Source organism: Strongylocentrotus purpuratus, unplaced genomic scaffold (genome assembly GCF_000002235.5).
Source record: "Strongylocentrotus purpuratus isolate Spur 01 unplaced genomic scaffold, Spur_5.0 spur5_scaffold_1, whole genome shotgun sequence".
NCBI classification, from domain to species: domain Eukaryota; kingdom Metazoa; phylum Echinodermata; class Echinoidea; order Camarodonta; family Strongylocentrotidae; genus Strongylocentrotus; species Strongylocentrotus purpuratus.
The window spans coordinates 36,778,171-36,789,616 of record NW_022145594.1 but is presented as its reverse complement, the minus strand read 5'-3'; positions in this window follow the sequence as shown (position 1 = coordinate 36,789,616).

Here is an 11,446-nt window from a genome sequence, read left to right as displayed (position 1 = left end):
ACTATTGTATTATTAATTATTATTATTAATACTACAGGTTTTTATGAAATTGCAGTATGTATTGGTTCCATTTATTTCTGAAAGTTTTGTTAATCTCTCGTGCAAAATTGTTCCTTTAGTTTCTTTTAATTCTCCATCTTTAGTTTATGGGATTTTACTGTTGGGTGCATATTTCCCAAGAAAATAGATTATATGCCAGAATGAAATAGATCCACTTATTTGTAACTGATACAATGTTTACATGCTATGTTGCCTGTTGTATATTACAGGGTTGTTTTCCTCATATTAGGAAGGACAACTTCAGATTCAATGGAGTTGCTCAAGATGACTTGAACTCATTTCTCCACACCCTCGCACGTTTGCAAAGGTTAGTACAGTAGGCATAATATATGATTTGTTTTTAATAATCAGATAACAGCATGTAGACTTTGCATCAGTAATTCCTTTTGTTAGTTTTTTTTAGTTGACCCTGTTTTTTCAATATGTATTTCTACATCTGTTGTAAATGTTTATAATTGATTTGTAATGTTTTGTTGGAGACATAAATAAAATGAATTGAATCGAATGGAAATTGAACAATATAAAGTGCCTCCAGCAGTGGAATACTAAGAAAAGATATAATGATGATATATACCTCGGTAGGGAGCATGCGACATAGTAATACTGCGTACCTTAAAACAATTGAAGATTTCTTGTCTTACAAAACTAAATATTCAGTAACGGCTTTATTGAACAAATTCCCTGCTGTTAAAAGTGCTTCAAACCTTAAATTGTTAGATTTTGCAATGTTTTTGTGGGTGTGTTTTTGATGATTTTGTTAAACTGTAGTCTCTACTATTTTTTTTTTCTTCTTCATTCACTGATCAAAATGTTTTTTGAGACTGGTACATTCAGTTTTTCTGATAGTTGTTGATATTTTATTTCTCATCTTTCATTCAGATGATAAGAAATATCTGTTTCATTTACAGCTTACATGACTTGGACGGCTCAAGTGCCTCGGACGACTCAAGTGACTCGGACGACTCAAGTGACTCAGACACCTCAGCCTTCTTGGGCAGCTCAAATGTCTCAGACAACTCAGCCGACTTGGGCAGCTTAAATGTCTCAGACAACTCGGCCAACTTGGGCAGCTCAAAATGTCTCAGACAACTCGGCCAACTTGGGCAGCTCAAATGACTCATATGTCTCGGCCAACTCAGGCAACTCAAATGACTCAGACAACTTGGCCGACTTGGGCAGCTCAAATGTCTCAGACTACTCGGCCGACTTGGGCAGCTCAAATGACTCGTATGTCTCGGCCTACTCAGGCAACTCAAATGACTCAGACAACTTGGCCGACTTGGGCAGCTCAAATGTCTCAGACAATTCGGCCGACTTGGGCAGCTCAAATGACTCGTATGTCTCGGCCAACTCATGTTAGGAGCTTGGATAACAAAAAAGATCACGCCGAACATTTTCTTAAATGTATCCATATAATATTTTGTCAATATCTGAGACATGGTTGAATGAATTGTAATGCATTAGACAGTTCATGTACCAAGTATATGTTTATACTAAGTATATGTGTATTTTAGACTTTTACCATTTTGTTTTAGGTTATTTCCATGCAATGTATGAAATACCACTCAACTTTCACAAAGTGAGTTATGAGTTGAGGTATGTAATATTTCAAATTATCAAAATGTCACTGTATATGTCAATTTCATTGGAAATGTTCAATAAAATATGATTAAATACAATCTAAATTAACTTGTGAATTTGTCAACAGAAATGATCCAGATATTAAAGCCCCTATGTACTACTTATAGCTACTTGCGCCCTCTATATAGAAAACAATGCCTAATCCATGCCTGTTGGTCCCCATGATCCCCTTTTTCTTATGTTAATCGAGAGCTGATTTGATGAGATAACCACCTGTCAGTGACCTTGCAGGGAGGTCTAATTCCCCAGGCCAAACTAGTGCAGACGGGCTTTAAGAGCTATATTGCTCTAGTTATCTTGTCACCAAACTTGATAGAACTTAATATAATACATGTAGTTGAGAACTAGCTTTGTCTGGTGAGGGTGTATAAATACAGGCCTAGGTCATCAGTGTTAATACATTTTGTTGGACATGCATAATTGTTCGTACATTTTAAACTACATCCAGTTCTAGATTTTAAAATGTGTCTGAGGAAATATTTTCCTGGATGTTTTTAAAAATTCTTCAAGTGCATATATAAATATGCGGCTGTAATGTTAAGATACGTGTCTCTTTTGTCAATGTAACATGCCTGAGTTATCAGTGTAATATTTATTTTGAAATGGATAATTGTTTGTACATGTTTAACCACATTCACCAGTACTATATAATAAATCCATTTGAGGAAACACTTTCCAGGTTGTTTTGTTACATCCAATATGGATGTAATAATAATAATAATAGCTCACATTTATAATGCGTCCTAAAACTTTGTTTCTAGGCGCAGCACATAATTATTATCATCCCGGTCATCGGATTCAGGCTTAACTGCATCAAAATGTATGCACATTTTCCACTCCCTGGAGAGCTTTCCAGCCAGTCGCCATTTTACAAGCGCCACTTGCTAATCCAACCACATTAACTTTCGCATCCTACCGGGTACCCAGTTAACACCTGGGTGGAGAGTGGCAAATGCAGATCAATGTCTTGCCAAAGTCCATTAGTGCCGCGGACCTTGTGATCCACAGTCCGGTGACATATCCACTCGACCACGACACCTCCACACGATTATTATACGATACATGTTTATTATAATTGTATTCAGTATTGGATTTCAATATTTGTATGATAAACATTCCAGGTTTTTCTTCGCATCATTATGATTATGATTATGCAATGGTATGATACATGTACGGTATATTTTGAACTTACTTGCCTTGTAAAGACGTGTTATATTTTTAGTAAGTTTGGATTCCCGATTGACTTGTGATGCTAGGAGTCCACTGGGCCGGCGCCAGTTGGTGCCAGTTCGCGCCAAAAATTATGTGATTGGCGCGTAGTGGCTCGCTGTGGCGCCGAATTAATGTCCGCTCGGCATGTGTCGCCATATGGAATAAACTGGGTGCCATATGGCGTGCGCCAAATGCCACCCGGCTTGCTCCAAAATGTTGCGCCAGTTCGCGCCAGTTTGCGCCATTACACGGCCATTTGATTCCAAAATTCACCCTGTTGGCGCCATTCGCGCCAATAGACGGCTACTTTGCGCCACTTGGTGATTAGTTTGTGCCAAAGGTCGCCAAATTGGTTTGAACTTGCCGCCGCTTGGCGCTACTTGCCGACTAAATAAATACCGGCCATTGGCCACCTGGTTCAGACCCTCCTCAGCTGCTGTATGAACAACATCTCTACTAAATATTTACAATTTTGATATGTCTGAGGCTTTTGATAATGTTGGAGTGATGATGCTGCTCCATCAGAAGATGAGAGATTCTGAGGTGGCCACTGCCTATCAACTTATGCTGGCCAATCCTGAAGAAGAAGAGCCTCCTAAGAAGAAAAGGAAGCACACCTGGTGGTTTAGACCCATGCTCCACCCAGTTGAGGGCCGAACGTGGACAGTACCACACTTTGATGGAAGAGCTGAGTGAGAATGACAGGAGGAAGTTCAAGAACTACACCAGGGTGTCCCCAGAGATGTTTGATGACCTGTTGGTCAGGCTTACACCCCACTTGCAGAGAAAGGACACCCACATCAGGAAGGCCATTCCCCTGGTCTCAAGTTGTCCGTCTTCCTGCGCCATCTCGCCAATGGGGCCACCTATGCCGAGCTGTCTTTCAACTTCCGAATGGGCAAGGAAACCATCCAGAAGTTTGTCCCTGATGTAGCCAGAGCGGTAGTGGATGAGTATGCTACAGAAGTCATCTCCCTCCCCACAACCAATGAAGGCTGGCTTGAGGTTGCAGGTGATTTTGAAGCCAGATGGAATCTTCCTCACTGTCTTGGAGGCTATGATGGATAGCACATCCGTCTCCAGAAGCCCAACAAATCAGGCAGCCTTTACTTCAACTACAAGCAGTTCTTCTCGGTTGTCCTGATGGCTCTGGTAGATTCAAAGTACCAGTTCCTGTGGATCGATGTGGGTGGGGTTGGCCATCAGTCTGATGCCCAGATCTACAACAACAGTGAACTGAAGGAGTGCATTGAAGCTGGCACTTTAGGCATCCCAGATCCAGCTCCTCTTCCCCATGATGATGAAGAGCACGCTATGCCGTACTTCTTCGTGGGAGACTATGCCTTCGCCATGAGGACGTACATGATGAAGCCTTATGGCCGGCGTAACATGGACCAACAGCAGAAGATCTTCAACTACAGGCTGTCCAGGGCAAGGCGTGTGGTTGAAAATGCCTTTGGTATTCTGGCTCTGCGGTTCCAGTGCTTCCTTGGCCAGATGAGACAGGAACCAGACACAGTCCGCTTGCTCATTGAAGCTGCCGTCATGCTGCACAACCTCATCAGGAAGCACTATCAGGCATGGGACGTCCTAGAGCTTGGAGAACTGCCGCCATCACTGTGAGAAAGTCCTGCGATGCCGCCCTGCTGTTATAGGCGGCAAGTGGCGCCGAATGGCGGGCAATCAGGTGGCATTTGGCGCGAAGTAGTCACCAATCGGGTGCCGTTTGGCTCGCGTAGTGGCGCAAACAAGGTGCCCCTTGGCGCCAAGTGGCGCCATGTGGCGCGAAATCTCATTGGCGCAACTTGGCGCGCGCCATTACATTCCAGGGGATTCCAATAGGCGGATTGTTTGCGCCAAAGGGCGATATGTTCGCGCCATTTGGTGCCACTTGGCGGACACTTGGCGCTGATTGCTCGATGCAAGTGGCGCGACGAAAATTTCAAACATTTTGAAATTTTCTTGCCGCCACATTCAAATTTGGTGCCGTTACGGGCCACCACGAGCCAGTTGGGAGGCAGTTTGAGCCACTACACGCCACTAGGCACCTTATTGGCGACACTAGGCGCCACAGTAAATTGCATTGGCGCAAACTGGCGCCAACTGGCGCGGCCCAGTGGACTCCTAGCATGAGATACAAACATAAATACTACTCTTATATTATGAGCATTCTTTTACATTGCCTTTTGATCACCAACCTCTTATGATTTTGATGTCATTTTTATAATCAACTCCGATTGTCATAATAGACAATGCGAATCGTTCAGATCTGTGAGTTTATTCTGAATCGTGTCATGCCAAAGGATGTACTAAACAGGTGTTTCTATGTATATCGGATGATCATGAATTACTGAAATAAAGTTTACAGTAAGATATTTCAACAGTTTGATTTAATACAAAGGAGACAAAAGGATGTGCTAGTTGTAGTTTGACGATAGCTAGTGTATTTGTTAGCGAGTATCCTTTTCTGAAATGGTGTCGCGTGACACTCAATAATTTGTTATATTTGCACAAAATAATGTGTAGGCCATAATTTTTGTCCTGCCTAGCAACAAGTAATGTATGCAATTTGAATTCTGACTATTAAGATACATTTTATTCGCAACAAGTGAATGAAATAATTCGTATCGAGGCGCTTCAGAAAGGCATATGCATAAATTGTGTGTACATGACAGAACTGGCCTATTGATGTGTTTGTCATATTAAGCAGTCATGAATTAAAAAGGAAGATTTAAATATACCTTCTGAATCTCTGATCTCTTTGTATAATGTGAGGTCTAGGAGAGATATGGGAAGACAAGAAGAGAGAGAGAGGGGGGGGGGGAGAGAAATGGGCTAGGGAGGGAGTAGGGTGGAGAGAGAGAGGAAGAAAGAGAGAAAGGGGCCAGGGAGGGAGTAGGGTGGAGAGAGAGAGAGGGGGGTGTGCGTGTGGGGTGCGGGCATGGGAAGGCTATTCCGTTGTAGGAAAATAATAAATTAAACCAGAATGTAAGCAATATTATCTTATCACCACTAAGATTTCTTTCAACCGTTTAATAAGAACCTTTAACTTTTACAACGATGGATGCACACACACATTATACTTGTGAAATGTAAATATTGTAGGTCAGGTCAGGATATGTGCCTCCTTAGTTATAGCTTTATATTTCAAGCAATTCGAATGTTTACATAATGACGACAATAATAAGGACTTTTAAATTATTGATTTTTTTTTGGTAGCCACATTCAGAGTGTGTACAGCACCGGTTTAATGAGTAAACCCGACCGACTCCTATCCCTTCCCCCTTAGAACGGGCCAACGGGATGATGATGATGATGCAAACAAGTATCAAACCGACATGGAGTGAAGTGCAATCTTTCCATCTTCGTGATCATTATATTACAATATTTCAATTCAATTAAAATCTTTATTCAACCAATAAAAAACAATTTACAATGACAATTTTTCAATATAATGGTTGGGACCCCTTAGAAGCAGAATCTACTTGTACTGCTTGCAAGAAGCCCAGCATAGAAGTAGTAGGTCTAGTCGAATATATACATTTACATGTACATCATATAGCCATATCACTGGTTTGAAACAAAATGACACTGTTGTAAAGATACCTATATGTTTATAAAACGGTGTTTAAAAAAAACATCAGAAAATACCATATGATCATAAAAACTTTCGAGAAATTCTTATTCTAACATTGGTTTTGAAACCTAAGAGATAAGTGCTTCCTCAAAATGCATAGTTTAAACAACAACAAATCTTATTTATAAGTGCCTCGGTCAGACAGACAAACCGACTCCAAATTAACCCCGGACTGACCTTTTATTAACAACCATTCTAGGTTGGAATGGGCGGGGTGGGGGGGGGGGGGGGGGGTAGTGAGCACATTTTTTTTTTGGGGGGGGGATCGAAAATTTGAAAAATTGCACCCCCCAAAAAAGGTAAAAATCACGTGTTTGTACATGTTTTTGTTCCCAGGGGGAGGGCCGGGCCCCTGCCCCCCCCCCCCCTGGATCCGCCACTGTGTGTGACTGGGGAATACTCAAAACAAAGACAAATAAGACTAATCAAACTTATGTCTATATGAAGCAATCTTGGTAATGCTTAAGCTATTAAAACGAAATAAAGGAAATAAATGAACTTCTTGTTTGAGTTACTACGTGATCTCCATTAATCTAACCAAATTAACAAACAGTCAATCAAATGCCGGGATCAAATGCCAGGTTTATTACCGCAACCGAAGATGGGTCAGTCATGAGAGACGGGATTATAGTATATACGGGAGGATAGGTTGGGCTTGGAAGAACAAGAGCTAAGGCGATCAACAAGCATCAATCAACTTGTCTCACCAAGCCAGCAAATTTCACAAAATCGTAAGTATTGCTGCAAATTACAATATTTTGCCTTTTTTCAAAATTTTGAACAGTATTAGAAAATAGCTATTGCTAATATGTGTCGTAACTTCATACTGTTCCTTTAATTTATTTCATTTCTGTGATGTATATAACTGCTTTATTGCAACAATTATAATGATAATATTTTTAAAGAATTTTTTCAAGATCTAAAAATACAACATATACACCTAGACCTACATTATGGGCTTTGTTTTTTTTTATATTTTTGCATGCCATTTCTGACATAACGAGGTGTCTGCTCCTCTCCATTTTAAAAGTATGTTTAATAGTTTGTATTCGATCAATAATCATGAGAGGACATCAATCTGCACGGTCGCCTTTTCATTCCTGCCTATATAGAAAAAATATTAATCCCATCCCTGCCCTTGTTTTCTTCACTGATAGCACGTCAGTTATAAAACTAGTGTGCTCTCTGAGAAAGTTGACACACCTATCCCAAATCTGTGTTTTAAAAGGTCGTAAATGTAATACCCTTTTAAAAAAGAGAGTCAGATAGAGCTTTATAGTAGATTCCCCGACACTAGAGGTTTCATGTATTCCTTATCATCCTCTTATTTGGACTAATAATATCCATATTATACACTTGTGTTTTTCTTCTTCATTTTGTTCATGTTTATATATTTGTATACCGACCTAAATGTCAAAGTTAAACCTTTCTTGCTATGATTTGGAGCTTTATCTATCGGTCGTATTTCAGCTCTCTAAAATTCAACTAGTTGAGAATTCATCAAGAACTTTTTTTCCATTCCTTTTCAGACAATGGTTTCCAAGATCCTGATCGCTTTCATGGCCATGCTGGTGGTCGCCATGGCCTTCGAGTTCCAAGAGACCGATGAGGATTTCGATGTCGCAGAATTCATGAAGAGGGACCCTGATGCAAGACTACCAGCTAGCTGTCAAGAGAGGGCAGTCCATGAAGAAATACAAGCTTGAGTTATACATTGTTGAATGTTGATGAAAAAACTGTGTAATTTGTGTATGAAATGTCACTTATTATATTCCTTCTACTGTACTTACCCTCTAACAGGCAAACAATCCTGAGAAATTCTCAAACCACAAGGATATATGTATGGTTTTCTTTGAAGGCATCACTGTGCAACACTCTCTAACAGTGATTAACAGTAAATTCTCCCAACCATTTTTTGAATTTTCCCAACCGTTTTTCCTTAAAAATAAGACATAAGACAGGCTTCAAAAATCTTTCAACACTTTAATATCGTCTAAAATGTTATTAAATTGTGATAACATATTTGTGAGAAGTAAGGAATTGATCAGATCAGTTTTTCCCAATATTTGCATGATGGTCCGTTTTCACTTTCAGATTATCTGTAATTGTACATCTAGCATTGAACTCATTACCTTAGCACCATTTTCTCTCATCTGAACAATGTTACCAAGTCCCTTTAATTAGCAGGGTCGAATCCAATGATCAAAGTCCACCCAATTATTTAGTTGGTTTTAATACAAGCGGGAAAAGTTAGAAAAGCTGGTCGGTGATAGATTACGCAAAATCCATACAAAAAAGAAGCTGTAATCAATCGACCAGAAACTACCAACTCAGTAACGGACCATGCGAGGGAATCCTAATTCGTTAACTTCCATTTTCTTTGTTTATCAAGGATTAGGCTTATATTCCTTTCCATACAGAGCTTGTGTAGTAACATTATGTACAATTATAATATCTAAAGACAGGTATGATTTAGATAAATGCATCTCTGAGAACAAAAGAGAAAACAAAATTTACTACATTTTCCAAATCTGAGAGGCAAGACAGCAACGAGAAACAAGCAAAACAAAATCAAAACAGCACACAAACATACTAATTAACAATACAAAAATAAAAACAAAATTTGAAAGGAGGCAATTTTCGAAATGTCTTTCCAGCCATTCGTGTAAGGAAAGGGGTGATGTGACATTTTCAAGGGGCACATGTCTTAAAACGTTTGTACAGAAAAAGAAAGCAAGAAAGAAAGTAAAAACAAACAAACAACGAGGCAAACACCCCAAAATCTTTCTTGCAAAACAACGAATTAACCAACAATTTTGCCGATAATATTGAATATTAATCGCCCCTTGCCACACCCGTAGTGCATCTTTTCTATCCATCAATGTTATTCGTGCGTTCATCTTCAATCTATAATTCACGGTTATTAATTTTCATTTCTTCTATCATTTTTGTTCAGCTTGTGATGCTCTAGCGAACTGTTGGTGCAATCGACGAGGAGGCGCTGTCGCTTTCTGCTCAGGTAAGTCACTCTCAGATTTAATGGCTCGAATTTCAGAAGTAGATTTAATTGTAAACCATTGTCAAAACTCTAAACCAACCTAATTTGCTCCCAGTGGCGTAGGGGCATTGTTATCATGGGGAGGGGGAGGGGGGGACATTTTTATAAGGGTTGAACAATACATGCTCCGCTAGCTCTGAATGTTAGACTTCTTCGGAGTAATTTCAATTCATGAATAAAACAGTAAATAAAGATCGAGTGCTCGGTCTTGTAATTATAGACGAGCCAGAAAAAGTCTCGGAACCAGTGGGATTTGAACGTGCCATTTACTATATTTGTGTCATATTTGATAGATGAATTAACCTGATGCTAGTGGATTGATCCCAGTGGAATACAGCTAAGATTCAAAATAGTTATTACAAGAAGCGTACATTCTTGAGTCGCAAATTCAAGTAAAGAGGGGGTAACAGAAATAAAGCTGGGCGCAGAAATGATCTCTCATCTGCACATGCTTTACACATGCGCATGATCTAAGGTAAATTTTATTTTGCGGCGGTCATCACTCTTTGTTTATTTGTTTGATTGTTTGTTTCTCCCTCCTTCTCTTTTTTCTGTCTCTCTTCATTCCTTTCTTTGTACCTCTGTTCCTCCCTCCTGTTTTCTCTCGCTTACTTTCTTTTCGTGGTTATTGTTGTTGAGGGGTTTAATTGGTCATATCTTGTTCATCGCATCTTACATGTCATATTGGCATGGGTGTCGATCCCGGGGGGGGGGGGATATATCCTCCCAATATTTCAGGTGGGGGGGGGGGGTGGCCTGTACAATCACCCCCCCCCCAATAATTCACCATAAAAAACAAAAAATGAAAAGAAAAATTAATGATGAGAGCCCGATGAGAGTAGTTAATGGTTATTATTCGCAAGATGACCATCAATATACACATTTTGCTATCTCATTTTCATAATACATACATATATAAATAGAAAACGAAGTAAATGAGACAACCGCATATGAGACAAAAATAAATTCATTGAATTCTCGCTCAAACGGCTTCATCAGGAATTGATGAATTTATTCAATTTATTCAATCAACAGCATCATAGAAATGCAGTGCGCCAAATGCAAAGCCGCAGCGTTAAAAAGCAACGAGCTAAATGTTAAGCGCGAAGCGCAAAAGTGCAAAAAAAAAGTAGAGTGTGGGAAAGAGAGAGATAATAAGAGCCAGAGAGGATACAGGCGCGTAGCCAGGGGGCAGTGGGGACGGTCGCCCCCCAAAAAACGTCGGCCCAAAAAAGAGAAAGAGAGAGAAAGAAGAAAGGAAGAGGATTAAGAGTCGAGAACGGTACAACGAATCCTCTTCTTTCTCTAATAATTTAATGAAACGTCAAAGCTTCCGCGCTTCGCGCGGGAAGGGGATGGGGGGCACTGAATTTAGACAAGGATTAAGAGTCGAGAACGGTACAACGAATCGTCTTCTTTCTCTAATAATTTAATGATACGTCAAAGCTTCCGCGCTTCGCGCGAAAAGGGGTGGGGGCAGGGGCGTCGCCAAAGGGGGGGGGGTGTGGGGGTGCGACACCCCTCCACCTGTCAGGATATTGTCGGTAAAATTGCGCTGCCGTCGGGAAAAAAGAGAAAAAGAGGAGGGGAAAAAGAGAGGGAAAGGGAAAGAAAAGAAATAAGAAAAGGAAAAGAAAAGAAAGAAAGGAAAAGAAAGGAAAGAAAAGAGAAAGGAAAGAAAGAGAAAAAAGAAAAAGAGGGAGAAGAGGAAAGAAAGGAAAAGAAAGAAAAGGAAGAAAAGGAGAAGAAAAAAAAAGAGAAAAGAGAAACAAAAGAAACGGGAGGTGAAGAGAGGAGAGAGGGGGAGGTAAGAGCCTGAGAAGGTGGAGGTGGAGTGG